Source organism: Benincasa hispida, chromosome 12, assembly GCF_009727055.1.
Source record: "Benincasa hispida cultivar B227 chromosome 12, ASM972705v1, whole genome shotgun sequence".
Lineage (NCBI taxonomy): Eukaryota > Viridiplantae > Streptophyta > Magnoliopsida > Cucurbitales > Cucurbitaceae > Benincasa > Benincasa hispida.
Genome location: NC_052360.1, coordinates 15236051 through 15251164, shown reverse-complemented (window position 1 = coordinate 15251164; position 15114 = coordinate 15236051).

The following is a 15114-nucleotide window of genomic DNA, read 5'->3' as shown; positions in this document are numbered from 1 at the left end:
CCATGAGCAGCGAAAAAGATCATTTCAAATTACAATCATGTATGAACATTACAAATTACAGTCGTAAACAAAAAAATGGTTATGCATTCATTACAGAAATTACAGCATGAAAATACAAAAGAACAAGGAGAAATGCTATGAACATTTGTAGACTCTTCTCCAGCTCCTTGCTCACGAACGTTCAAACTCAGCGATCGCTACACAGCACGAACATCGCACATTCGAACTCAGCGATCGCCTCGGTCACGGACACACCAACAACACGAACAGCCTCTACAAAACCTTAACGGCATCGAGTTGAGTATGACACACCAAAAGAAGGCTACCTTGGTAATTCTCGGTGTGAGAATCCAGAGGTGGGCTCTGTGTGGACTTGGTTTGAGGCAGAAAACAGAAGATCAACAATCGTGTAAACGATTGAGCAAATGGGAGAGGTTGGAACAATCGCATAGGTTGATGCCCAATCATTTAGCAAAAGCTAAGCGATCGTTCTAGCAAAAGTTAAGCAATTGTTTAGCTCATCGCTTAGTTCCATGCCTGTCGCTTACAAAACACTACCACGATCGTTTACCTTAGTCAAGTTTGTCGCTTAGTAAATCAATACTTGACAACTTTCGTGAGATTCTTTTTTCCGAGAGAGAGAATTCACAAATTCAACATTTTCAACCTTACTAAAATTAGGAAAACAATTATCCTTTTATCTCACGGTTACCATGAACCACCAATAACCTCCCACTCAATTGGTTATTAGAGAAAAAGATTTAATTATCCAATAATTAATATTATTATAAATATAAATGATAACAACTTATCATACTATATTTAAACCTATAGTTTTAATATTTCATCTAGAAACATATAAACTATAGCTCTTTTTCTATTCCATGGCACTTAAATGTAAATCTCATTACATTAATCTCCCACTAAGATATCTCATACATCATACCGATCATATCATATATAATCGAATTACCTCTAGTCAATTTGAACATTTCAAATCAACACCAAGAACTGATCCTCACTGAATCCATTGAACTACCAAGGGGACCTTATGGATCTGTAACTCAAAGCTCCAACGTACATGAAGAACTGACTAAACTCTTAGTCACGGGATCCACCATCCGTTAACTGCCAAACACTCCATTAAAGGCCGACAGATGAACTCTCCCACAGATATATTATGTGTCCATCTTAACCAATCAATAGTGCGACAACCCTCACAGCTCGCATCTAAGTACACTCGGCCAATAATCGTTATGCCCCTATAGTTACATCTAACTTCTTAAGTACCGACCTGATCCTCTAATGAACATAAGTCAAAGTTATATTCCTATTATGACTGAGTTCTCTTCTTCCAAAGAGAAGTTGTGGCCATTATGTTCAAGCCCTAGAATCAGCCCTTAAAGGAACAATCTCTCTATCTTATCCCTACTTTAGAAAGAAGTGAATTCCATCTTGTGGATTGAGTTCCAAGCTCTCAGATTAGACAAGTCCCCAAAAAGGTAGGATGTTGAGTTGACAATCTGGCCACTCTCACCTATACTAATCAAAGGACCGCCCTCAAAGGCAGGAGTTCCCAAGACACTCAGGATTGAGTCGTTTTACCTATGGTCGTTTAGGTGAGATGTAAGTCTCTATATCAATGATGTTATATACAGATTCTAATCATCTCGTGGTCTGATCTTAATATAAACTCTTTGTACAGGAACCCTCGCTCGCACGTTCTCCACATGAATGGTCAGGATCTACCATCTGTAGTAGTTTACAATACTTGCAAACCTCTACAAAGTGGGCCGTATCCATAATGTCACCAGGATCAGGTATCCCACCTTAATGCCTATACTACAGACCTATTTAGGTTATCACTTAAGGCATGAGCCACTTGTATATCACATATACATGCTTAAGTTCACATAAGATAACCAATGAGCTTTGTTTATTGGATATGAGTAAATGCCAGAATGAAATAACATTTATTTTATTCATCAAACAATGTGTATCATTACGAACAACGAGACTCTGGGACAATTAGGACACCAACCCCAACAATCTCCCACTTGTTCTAATGACCCGGGAGACTAGTGTACAATACAATATAAAAAAGTACAATATACAATAAACTAGAACATACCCCAATATCATCTCCCACTTGCCCTAGACAAGATGCCACATGTCCCGTAGACCCAGACTCTCCAGGTGACCCTCGAACACTTTAGCCGTGAAAGCCTTTGTAAAGGGACCAGCAACATTGTGTTCTGATGTGATCTTCATGACTATCACATCACAGTGATGCACAATCTCCCTCATCAGGTGATATTTTCGTTTGATGTACTTACCTCGACGATGACTCCAAGGTTCCTTCGAATTTTTCACAGCCCCGCTGTTATCACAATAAAGTGTGATAGGAAAATCCATATTTGATACAACTTCCAAATTTGAAAGGAACTTCTTCAGCCAAACAACCTCCTTAGCTGCTTCACAAGCGGCTACATATTCAGATTCCATAGTGGAGTACGCAATGCATCCTTGCTTGATGCTTTGCTAGACTACAGCCTTTCCATTCAGAGTGAATACTGACCCCGATGTCGATTTGCGAGAATCTCGATCGGTTTGAAAGTCAGAGTCCCTGTATCCTGTAAGGATCAGATCCTTATCTCCATACACGAGCATGTAGTCCCTCATTCTTCGAAGATACTTGAGGATCATCTTGACCGCCATCCAGTGATCAAATCCTGGATTGGACTGATACCGACTGAAAATCCCTACTGCATAGAAAATGTCAGGTCTGGTACACAACATTACATACATCAAGCTTCCTACAGCAGAAGCAAATGAAATTCGTCTCATTTCCTCAACTTCTTGAGGTGTCTTAGGACATTGATCCTTAGATAAAACGATTCCATGCCTGAAGGGTAACAAACCTCTCTTGGAATCCTACATCCTGTACCTGATCAACATTTGAACAATGTACGATGCCTGAGATAGGGCTAACCATTTGTTCTTACAATCCCGAATAATTTGGATCCCTAGTACATACTATGCCTCACCCAAATCTTTCATTTGGAATTGGGCAGCTAGCCATTTCTTAATATCAGTCAGATACCCTACATCATTCCCAATGAGTAGGATATCATCCACATACAGTACTAGGAAGGCTACTGAGCTGTTGATGATCTTCTTGTATACACAAGGTTCATCAACGTTCTGATCAAAGCCAAAGGACTTGACATCAGTGTCAAATATGATGTTCCAAGACCTAGATGCTTGTTTCAGCCCATAAATGGACCTATTAAGCTTGAAAACTCTTTACTCTTGATTTGAAACTATGAACCCCTCTGATTGAGTCATATAGATGGTCTCCTCAAGATTACCATTAAGAAAGGCAGTCTTGACGTCCATTTTCCATATTTCATAATCATAAAATGTGGCTATGGATAGGAGAGTCTGGATAGACTTGAGCATGACAATAGGTGAGAAAATTTCCTCATAGTCTACTCCCTCAACCTGGGTATAACCCTTTACCATGAGTCTAGCCTTAAAGATTTGCACCTTTCCATCTACACCTCTCTTTCGCTTAAAGATCCACTTACACCCAATAGGTCTTACCCTATCAGGTGGATCAATAAGCTCCTAGACATTATTGAAGTACATAGACTCCATTTCCTGGTTCATGACTTTAACACATTCATCTTTGTGAACATATTCCATTACTTTCTTAAAAGACAATGGATCCCCAACCCCATCATTCATAATGACGTTTTGGGCTTCAGTCAAACCCATGTAATGATTCGGTGGGTTCATAACCCCCCACTACGTCGAGGCAGTCTCAACTCTTGAGCTAGTTGACTAGACGTTCCGACCTCAACGACTCTTGTTGATCTGTCTGCCTATTCAACAACTCTTGTTGAATCCTCAACAGTCTCAGTCTCACTAGAGATCTCACGTAAAACTAGCTTACTTTGTGGCTTATGATCCCTCATGTGGTCTTCTTCCAAGAAGATAGCATTTGTAGAAACAAATACTTTGTTCTCACTTGAATCATATAAGTATCCACATCTCGTTTCCTTGGGGTAGCCTACAAAGAAGCAATCCTTTGAACGCGATTTCAACTTCTTTGGATTGGTAGTGAAGGAACTCTTAACGAAGAACATCCATGAGCACGTTCGGATCTTCCCGATTTTATTGTGACCGAAATACAACACATACATTCTAACAGACAATTATGCGATTCAATACTAATTAATGACATGCTTTGATAAATAAAATACAAGGGAATGAGTTCTCATACCAATTGAAGACTCTCTTCAAACTCGAATCCAAATGCAGCGGAAGAACTTCTATGAACTCTATCGCCCAGCAAATCAGTCGGCTACGATAGCAAGGTCGTCTAACAAACGATAGCAACACGAACCAGCACGAACAAGTAATAAACAGGGAATATATCACCAGTTGGAGCCCTTGGTATTCTCAGAGTGAGAATCCAAAGTATGATCTTTGGAGAATTTGGTAGAGGTAGGAAGAAAGGCAGATCGTGTAGATGATAAGCAAGTGGGAGAGAAAGCTATCGTATAACGGAGTGCTTATCGTTTAGACAAAGCTACATGATCGTGTAGGTTTTACTAAGCGATTGTCTAGTAAAAGGTATACGATCGTTTAGAAAACGCGACACGCTAGGTGATCGTTTAGGAAAGCTAAGCGATCGTTTAGAGAAAGGCATGCAATCATTTAGACGCTGGTGTGCGATTGTTTAGACGATGAAACTCTATCGTATAGGCTCTCGGGTAAGCGATCGATACTTTTTCACACCGATTGCGATTTTTTTGAACTTTTTTTTAAAATGAAACAAGTTTTCATTTTATTCTTCGGTTACAATAACCGAATGAGATTCTTCCACTAACGCACGACCGAGGAGAATAATCATATTATATTCTTACCCTATAGTTTGATATCATATATCTACTATAGTAATTTATCCTCCACTAATAAATCATATTTATATCTAATTTCCTCTAAAGTAATGTATCTCATACATTTAGCCAATTATATCATATATAATTAACCAATTCCATTATATCATATATAATCGAACTCCTTCTTGTCAATTTAAACATTTCAAACTGACCCAAACACTGATTCTCGACTTTATCCAAGCTACCTAGAGGACCTAATGGACCTGTGGCTTGAAGCTCTAGCAGTACGTGAATAGCTGATTAAACTCTTTAGCCACGAGCCACCATCCGTTAACTGCCAGGCATTCCACTAAAGACCAACAGCTGAACTTACCCAGATATATTTCTGTGTTCATCAGATATAACCAATCATGAGTACGATGACCTTTCACAGATGCTCGTAAGTACATCTGGGCCAATTTATCGTTTTTCCCCTGTAGTTACATCTCACTTCTTAAGTACCATTGATTCCTCTAATGAACAATACAACATAGTCCAACTATGTGTGAACACCTCTCGGCCAAGAGAAGGTGTGTGGCGCCACATCGTTCAAGCCTTGGAATCAGCCCTTAAGGGAGCTATCTATCTACTTGCCCTTGCTTTGAGGAAGGAGTAAATTCCATCTTGTGTAGCTGAGTTCCCAACTCCCAAATCAGACGAATCCTCAAAATGGTAGGTTTGAATTNTGCTTTGAGGAAGGAGTAAATTCCATCTTGTGTAGCTGAGTTCCCAACTCCCAAATCAGACGAATCCTCAAAATGGTAGGTTTGAATTGGTGACCTAGCCAACCGCACCCATACAAATCAAAAGACCGTCCTCAATTGTAGGAGTTCCCAACTCACTTAGGATTGAGGTCATGTTACTTATGGTCATCCTAGTGAAGTGAAGTCTCTGTCATGAACACTGTTATATAAAGAGACGTTAACACTTCGTGGTCAGGTCTTATACAAACTCTTTGTATAGGACGCCCCCGCTCGCACGTCCCCTACATGAAAGATCAGGATCAGACCATCTGTGACAAGTCACAACACTTGTGACCATTTCATAAAGCGAGCCACATCCATAACATTACCAGGATAAGGTTTCCCTCCTATATTCATATACTACAGACCATTTTGGTTATCACTCAAGACATGATCCACTTATATGTCACCACATACATGCTTAAGTTACATATAAATAACCAGGGATTTCATGTTTATTGGTTTGTGGTAAAGCAAATAAAACATACAACTGGGCAAAATCAATATGTGAAGTAAATATCATATATTATACAACACAAGCGTTCGTACACACTGTTTACAAACTACAGGACACGAAACTTTAGGGCATCAACCCTAACAACTAGCATATGTGTCAGACAACCCTAAATCCTGAAGTGGCGTAAACTACCTTTACAACCTCTCCAAAACTCAAAAGATGTTTCAGAAACACTCTTCGAGGGAACGTTGTTCAGGATATAACATGCAGTCTCTACTACAAAACCCCAAAACGAGTCTAAAAGATGAGAATAACTCATCATAGATCGAACCATGTCCAATAAGGTTATATTTCTCCTTTCAGATACACCATTTTGTTGAGGTGTAATTGAGTTCCCAGCTCCCAAATCAGACAAGTCCCCAAAAAGGTAGGCATGTTGAGTTGGCAATCTGACCACTCTCACCGATACTAATCAAAGGACCGCCCTCAAAGGCAGGAATTCCTAAAACACTTAGGATTGAGGTCATGTCACCTTGGTCATTTAGGTGAGATGTAAGTCTCCAGTATCAACAACGTTATATACAGAGACTAATCATCTTGTGGTCCTATCTTATACAAACTCTTTGTATAGGACACCCCCGCTCACATATCTTCACATGAATGATTAGGATCTACCATCTATAGTAGTTCAAAACACTTACAAACCTCTACAAAGCGAGTCGTATCCGTAGTGTCACCAGGATCAGATATCTCATTTTAATCTTTATACTACAGACCAATATAGGTTATCACTTAAGGCATGATCACTTATATATCACAACTACATGCTTAAGTTTACATAAGATAACCAAGGAGCTTTGTTTATTGGAAATGAGTAAATGCCAGAATGAAATAACAATTATTTTATTCATCAAACAATGTGTATCATTACAAACAACGAGGCTCCGGGAAAATTAGGACTCCAATCCCAACATTCTAATATTTATTTGGCACGATACGTCCACGAGAAAATTGGATCATTCGAAAATAGACAAGGAATGCCAAAAGCACCTCAAGACATCAGAAGAACAGTGGGAAGCTGCTTGATTGAAGGCAAAACATGAGGCAGTTGAGATACTGGATGACCCAATTCCAGTTCTTGTACATGTTCCAGTGACATCACATGGAGGACGATGCGGATTGGTGCATACACACCAGGTTCCATGGAAACTATCATCACCATAATAAGGCCCATGAACTTCGATGAAATAAGGGTAAGGGAAAACAAAAGGGATATAACCCGATGGTCCCAGTTCCAAAACAAATGGAGAAGTACATGATGCAGTGGGTAAATCATCTACAAATAACACTGTCAAACTTGTGGCAACTGTGCGTATTGCCTAGAAAAGTGAATGGCTAATGGAAGTTCCTAATTCGTTCGGGTCAATGCTTTGATGACGAGGTAACCATCTAAAATTTTTCCTTATTTCTAGATTTTTTGTATAGTCTTCATTAATATAGTTTTTAATTGTTGGGATGGTACTAGCATGCAGCGGAAGCGACGAGGATCGATAAGCACTCTAATTGATTAATTTTGGCAAGCAAAATTTAATGGGTTTCAAAATATACCATTGAAATCTTGATTTCCAGCTGTTAATTCCTCCAAATCTTTGTGCAGACCAGCACAAGATCTTCCCTACTATTCTTTTGGTGCTCTAGATTTGAGTTGTGGGACTCAAAATAAGCTGGAATCAAAGGGAACTTAGAGAATGCTCACTGCAACAACCCAAAGAAAAACATCTTCTTCTACCCGAATTTTCAGAAAAATTCAATCGGTTGCAACTTCACTCCAATCTCTTCAGTATATTGCAGACTATTGTGCAAAGAGCTTTGCTGCATGAGATATAGCTCATGCTTGGAGTTATTGAAGGTTGAAGATAATGAGTTCTTTGTGAGCTAGTTTGAAGATGAAGATAGAAAAAACCAATTTTTCATTTTTGTGTTTTTCTAGTTCCAAAATTCAAAATGATTGTAAAATTATATTTTATTTCTAAAATCAAAATTTATTAATTTTACAAATTAATTTCATAAATTAATTTTCTAATAAAATTAATAAATAATTATTTAAATAATTTAAATAATTCTAATTAATTTAAAATCCAATATTAAAATTAATTTTATACAAATCCATCTTTATATATTTAAATCATATTTAAATATATATGCTCCAATTTTGTTTGATTCTAATTTGAACGTTTCAAATTAGCTTATCACGCTACTTTAGAGCTAATCGATTTTCGAGCTAGTAGGGAGACCTCGTGAACCTACAGATCATGGGCTCCAATGATCCGAGATTAATCGGCTAAACTCATTAGACCGATATAACTCCCATTCGTTAACTAATGGGTCACTTCACTAAAGCCCATAGTTAAACTCCCTTCACTGTAGATATACTATGTCCACTTGATATAACCATGATTAGTAAATCAACCATTCACAAGTTGTTCGTAATAACGGCTAGGTCAACTCTCTGTTTTACCCCAAAAATTACCTCTTGTTCCTTAAGTCCCCACTGATCCCCTAATGAACAATTATTTTGTGATCCAATCAACAAAATCGAGTCCCTCTCAGGCCAATGAGAGGGCGGGGCCCCTTGTTCAAGACCTAAAATCAATACTTAAGGGAACAACCTCTTTACTATCCCTAAAAGTGGGTAGGAGTAATTCCGTCTTGCACCCTATGTCCCTAGCTATCTATCCGATCTTTCCACTGAAATGGGAGGTTTATTGAGCCGGTGCTGTTGAGCCAACCCTCACCTATGCAAATTTAAGTATAATTCCAAATAAATAGGAGTTCATAGTTAGCTTAGGATTAAGGTCAAGTTACCTAGGTCATCGCTTTAGAATAGTCAGTCTTAAACAGTAAACAACGTTATAAAGTAAGAGTGACTAATTTCGTAGTCCGATCTTGTACAAACCTTTTTGCACAAGGACACCCCTACTTCTCATGTCCCAACATGAACGAATTAGGATCACTTCATTTGTAGCCCTTTACAACTCATTGTAACAACTACAGAGTAGGCCACATCTAATAGTGTTATTAGAATAAGGTACCCAACCTTATTCATATATTATAGATCATTTTGACTATTTATTCAAACCTGATCCACCTTTATATCTCCACATAAAATTCACTCATCTAATAGTCAAGGGACTTTCAGTTTTATTGGATTTTTACTAAGCAATACATCTATTTAATAACACCTTATTAAACTTTCAGAATAAGTTCCATTATTTACATACCACGAGTTTTAGGATATAAAACCCAACATTAACGTCCACAAGTAGACTATGGATATCTTGTTCATTTTCTTACGAAACAAGATATTGAGTGAAAAGTCTCAGACCCGGAGTATCCATTTGTTCACGATAGCTAATCGAGTAGTTACTGTAAGTTATCATCAGTTTATATAATAGTTTATTTACGACGTTTTTTATGTTGATTGTACCTAATTTTGTTGACAGAATTTATTCCATCGTTCACATACATTGTACTATGAGTGGAAAAAGTCACAATGCATCACAACATATGACTGGGATAAAGCAAGCACAGTACTGAAGTATGTTTAAGGCAAGCCAACTGACTATAGTATTTCATAGTCCATGGTCGATGCCATATACATGCCTTACAATATACTTGATGTACATTGGATACTGGTCAAGATAGACATAGGTTTGGGATTCATACAAGAGACTCTGTACTTGGCCAGAACTGGAGTATCATTTGGCGGTCATGTGGAGGTTGTACCACGTTACTTCACAGAATGGGTATGATGCTGGTCGCTCTGAACTGCCATCGACTTATTGAGAGGTGGAGTGAGTTGAGGATGACCACAACAATCAATTAGCGGAAATTATGGTACATTTTGTGCCAAGATGTTTGAGTATGTTGTAACTGGGTGTAATATGTCCACTTTGACCCAATCAAATATGGATTTCTTCAGACGTCAGTTTGCTGTACAAATATACATGAACAAAGCTATTTATTAGTGCATTTTGTTTATCTTCAACGATTGTGTTTTCTATGTTGGGTTTTATGTCCTGAAACTTGTGGTATGTAACAATGAAACTTATTCTGAAAATTCAATTAAGGTGTTATAGAATAGATGTATTGCTTATAAGAAATCCAATAAACCTGAAAGTCCTTGACTATTAGATGAGTACTTGAACTTTATGCAGAGACATAAAGGTGGATCAGGTTCGAGTAAATAGTCAAAATGATCTATAGTATATGAATAAGGTTGGGTACCTTATCTAGTAACATTATTAGATACATTCTGCTCTATAGTTGTTACAAGGAGTTGTAAAATGCTACAAACGAAGTGATCCTAATTCATTCATATTGGGACACAAGGAGCGGGGTTGTTGGGGTTGATGCCCTAAGTCTCGTCTCTTGTAGTTTGTAAACAGTTTGTACGAATGTTTTGTGTTGTATCATATGATATTTTACTTCACATATTGATTTTGCTCAGTTGTATGTTTTCTTTGCTTACCACAAACCATAAACATAAAATCCTGATTATTTGTATGTAATTTAAGCATTGTATATGTTGACTATAAGTGGATCATGTCTTGAGTGATAACCAAAATGGTCTGTAGTATATGGATATAGAAGGGAAACCTTATCCTGGTAACGTTACGGATGCGGCCCACTTTGTGGAATGGCCACAAGTGTTGTGACTTGTCACAGATGGTCTGATCCTGATCTTTCGTGTAGGGGACATGTGAGCGGGGGCGTCCTATACAAAGAGTTTGTATAAGACCTGACCATGAATTGTTAACGTCTCATTATATAACACCATTCATAACAGAGACTTCACTTCACTAGGATGACCATAGGTAACATGACCTCAATCCTGAGTGAGTTGGGAACTCCTGCTATTGAGGGCGGTCCTTTGATTTGTATGGGTGCGAATGGCTAGGTCGCCGATTCAAACCTACCATTTTGGGGATTCGTCTAATTTAAGAGTTGGGAACTCAGCTACACAAGATGGAATTCACTCCTTCCCCAAAGTAGGGGTGAGTAGATAGATAACTCCCTTAAGGGTTGATTCTAGGGCTTGAACGATGTGGTGCCACACACCTTCTCTTGGCCCAAGAGGTGTTCACACATAGTTGGACTATGTTGTATTGTTCATTAGAGGAATCAGTGGTACTTAAGGAGTGAGATGTAACTATAGGGGAAAAACGGTAAATTGGCCCAGCTGTACTTACGAGCATCTGTGAAGGGTTATCGTACTCATGATTGGTTATATCCGATGGACACATAAATATATCTATAGTAAGAAGAGTTAAACTGTTGGTCTTTAGTGGAATGCCTGACAGTTAACGGATGGTAGATCTCGTGGCTAAAGAGTTTAGTTAGCTATTCACGTACCATTGGAGTTTTGAGCCACAGGTCCATTAGGTCCCCTGGGTAGCTTAGATAAAGTCGAGAATCAGTGTTGGGTCAGTTTGAAATTTCAAATTGACAGGAAGAAGTTCGATTATATAAGATATAATTGGACTGGTTAATTATATATGATATAATTGACTAAATGTATGAGATACATTATTTTGGAGGAAGTTAGATATAAATATGATTTATATCAAGTGGAGAAGAAATTACTATAGTGGATATGTGATATCAAACTATATGGTAAAAATATAATATGATTATATTCATTAATTATTAAATTGGTTAGTTATATGATAATTGGCCAAAAACCTCTCCTCGGATGTGCGTTAGTGGGAGAATCCGAAGTCGGTTATTGTAACCGAAGAATAAAATGAAAATTTGTTTCATTTTGGAAAATAGTTCAAAAATTCGCGATCGGTGTGAAAACGTAACGATCGCCTAGCTTCAGAGCCTATACGATAGTTGCTCATCGCCTAAACGATCGCACGCTTGTCCCTAAACGATCGCATAGCTTTCCTAAACGATCGCATAGTGTGCCGCATTTTCTAAACGATCGTCTACCATTTATTAAACGATCACTTAGTAAAACCTACACGATCGTGTAGCTTCTTCTAAACGATAAGCACACAGCTATACGACAGCTCTTTCTCTCCCACTTGCTTATCGTTTACATGATTTGTTTTTTCTCCAACCTCTACCAAATTCACAAAGACCACACTTTGGATTCTCACTTTGAGAATACCAAGGGCTTCATTTGGTGGTGTCGTCCCCGCTGTTGTTCACTTGTTCATGACTATTCGTGCTGCTGTCGTTCATGCTGCTGTAGCTATCTGGTTTGCTAGGCGATAGGGTTCGCATAAAGGTTCTTCCGCTGCTTCTGAGTTCGACGTTTGAAGAGGGTCTTCAACTGGTATGAGAACTCTTTCCCTTGTATTTTAGTGTTCAAAGCATGCCATTAATTAGTGTGAATTGCATAACTTTTGATAGAATGTGTGTATGGTAATTTCGTCACAATGAAATCGAAAAGATCCGAACGTGCTCATGGATGCTCTTCATTAAGAGTTCCTTCAAGGGTGTCCTTGTGCAAAAGGGTTTGTACAAGATCGGACTACAAAATTAGTCACTCTTACTTTATAACACTATTTACTATTTAAGTCTGACTATTTTAAAGTGATGACCTAGGTAACTTGACCTTAATCCTGAGCTAACTATGAACTCTTGCTTATTTGGAATTATCCTTAGTACATAGGTGAGGGTTGGCTCAACAGCACTGACTCAATAAACCTCCCATTTCAGGGGTAAGATCGGATAGATAGCTGGGGACATAGAGTGTAAGATGAAATTCACTTCTACCCGCTTTTAGGGATAGTAGAGAGGTTGTTCCTTTAAGTGCTGATTCTGGTCTTGAACAAGGGACCCCGCCCTCTCATTGACCCGAGAGGGACTCAATTTTTTTTATTAGATCACAAAACAATTGTTCATTAGGGGATTAGTGAGAACTTAAGAAACAAGAGATAATTTGGGGGGTAAAGCAGAGATTCGACCCGACCGTTACTACGAATAACCTGTGACAAGTTGACTTACTATTCATGGTTATATCGAGTGGACTTAATATATCTACAGTGAGGGAGTTCAACTATGGGCTTTAAGGGAGTGACCCATTAATTAACGAATGAGTGTTAGATCGATAGCCGATTAATCTCGGATCGTTGGGGCCCATGATCTATAGGTCCACGAGGTCCCCCTACCAGCTCGAAAATGGATTGGCTTTAGAGTAGCGTGATAAGTTAATTTGAAACGTTTAAATTAGAACCAAACGAAATTGGAGAATATATATTTAAATATATGAAGATATATCTGTGTAAAATTAATTTAATATTGGATATTAAATTAATTAGAATTATTTAAATTGTTTAAATAATTATTTATTAATTTATTAGAAAATTAATTTATGAAATTAATTTATAAAATTAATAAATTTTGATTTTAGAAATAAAACATGATTTTAAAATCAAAATTGGATTTTGGAAATAGAGAATTACACAAAAAGGAAAAATGGGAATTTTCAACTTCATCTTCAACTTGCTCACAAAGAACCCATTATCTTCAACCTTCAATTACTCCAAGCATGAGCTGCATCCCATACAGCAGACCTCTTTGCATGATAGTCTGCAATATATTGAAGATATTAGAGTGAAGTTGATGTGATTGCAACCGATTGAATTTGTCTAAAAATTCGGGTAGAAGAAGATGTTATTCTGAGCATTCTCCAAGTTCCCTTTGATTCCAGCTTATTTTGAGTCCCACAACTCAATCTAGAGCACCAAGAGAATAGTAGGGAAGATCTTGTGGTGGTCTGCACAAAGATTTGGAGGAATTAGCAGCTGAAAATCAAGATTTCAACGGTTCTTCGAAGGTATGTCATGAAACCCATTAAATTCTATTTGAGCATGTTTTCTTTTCTGCCAAAATTAATGAATTAGAGTGCTTATCGATCCTCATGATTTTCACTACGTACTGCTACCAATCCAACATTATACGCCCTCTTTTGATACTTCGCTTGAGATAATTAAATATTATACTATCGCATTAGTTTAATGACAAGATGTTTCATCGTAAAATAACCCAGTCAAATTTCAACATAAATTGGATTCACGTCGTTGTCAATGGTTGTCAGCAAGTTACTCGATTGTGGACACACATACTACACCTAGTACATTTGTGAATCTGAGTGACCTCTCCTGCAGACGTTATTCTTATCTCCTGACGGCGACCAACTTAAGCAAAACGTATCAGTGGCAATATCTGGATGTCTTCGTAATAATCCCCTCAAGGCCATTCTGAAATAGAGCCTACAGGGAAAATAGGTTCTGTATATGATCTGTAAATAGCCTAAATGTTGTAATAAGGGGAGCAAAGTGTGTATGGATCAATGTTCTGGTAACGAGCTGCTGCAATCGCATGGGAGCATGAAATGTCGTAATAATCGAAATCCTTGCACATACATGTACGCACATTCAAGTCAACAACTTCACTAAGGTGATTATCAACGACTTCAAAAATGTGTTGATCAATCAACCTCACAAAATGCCTTCTAGATCTATACTCTACTGTTGCCATTTTTGCCTCCGCATAATCTGAAAGAATCATTTGACGATTCGATGTGTAGGTCATTCGTGATGAAACCAGTCTTGCAATAGACCCCTTATGGGATCAAGAAATTTAGGTATTGGCAATGTTCTAGCGTCTTTCAATATAGTGTTCAAACTCTCAGTCGCATTTGTAGTCATTTGATTGAACCTTCGTTCACATTGAAATGTTCTAACCCACTTTTCAAATCCAATCTCCTCCAAGTATTGGCCCACTCCTCTGATTGGGATAATTTTGGCTCAATGTACTTGAAAAGTAGTCTCACAGGGTGATTTTGCAGTTAGAAAGAAATCGAGGAGGGAATTTTTTTTCCCTCAAAATGCTTGAGTAGGTTTAGACTTATATGATGAATGTAGAAACAATGGAAGGCATAAGGAAA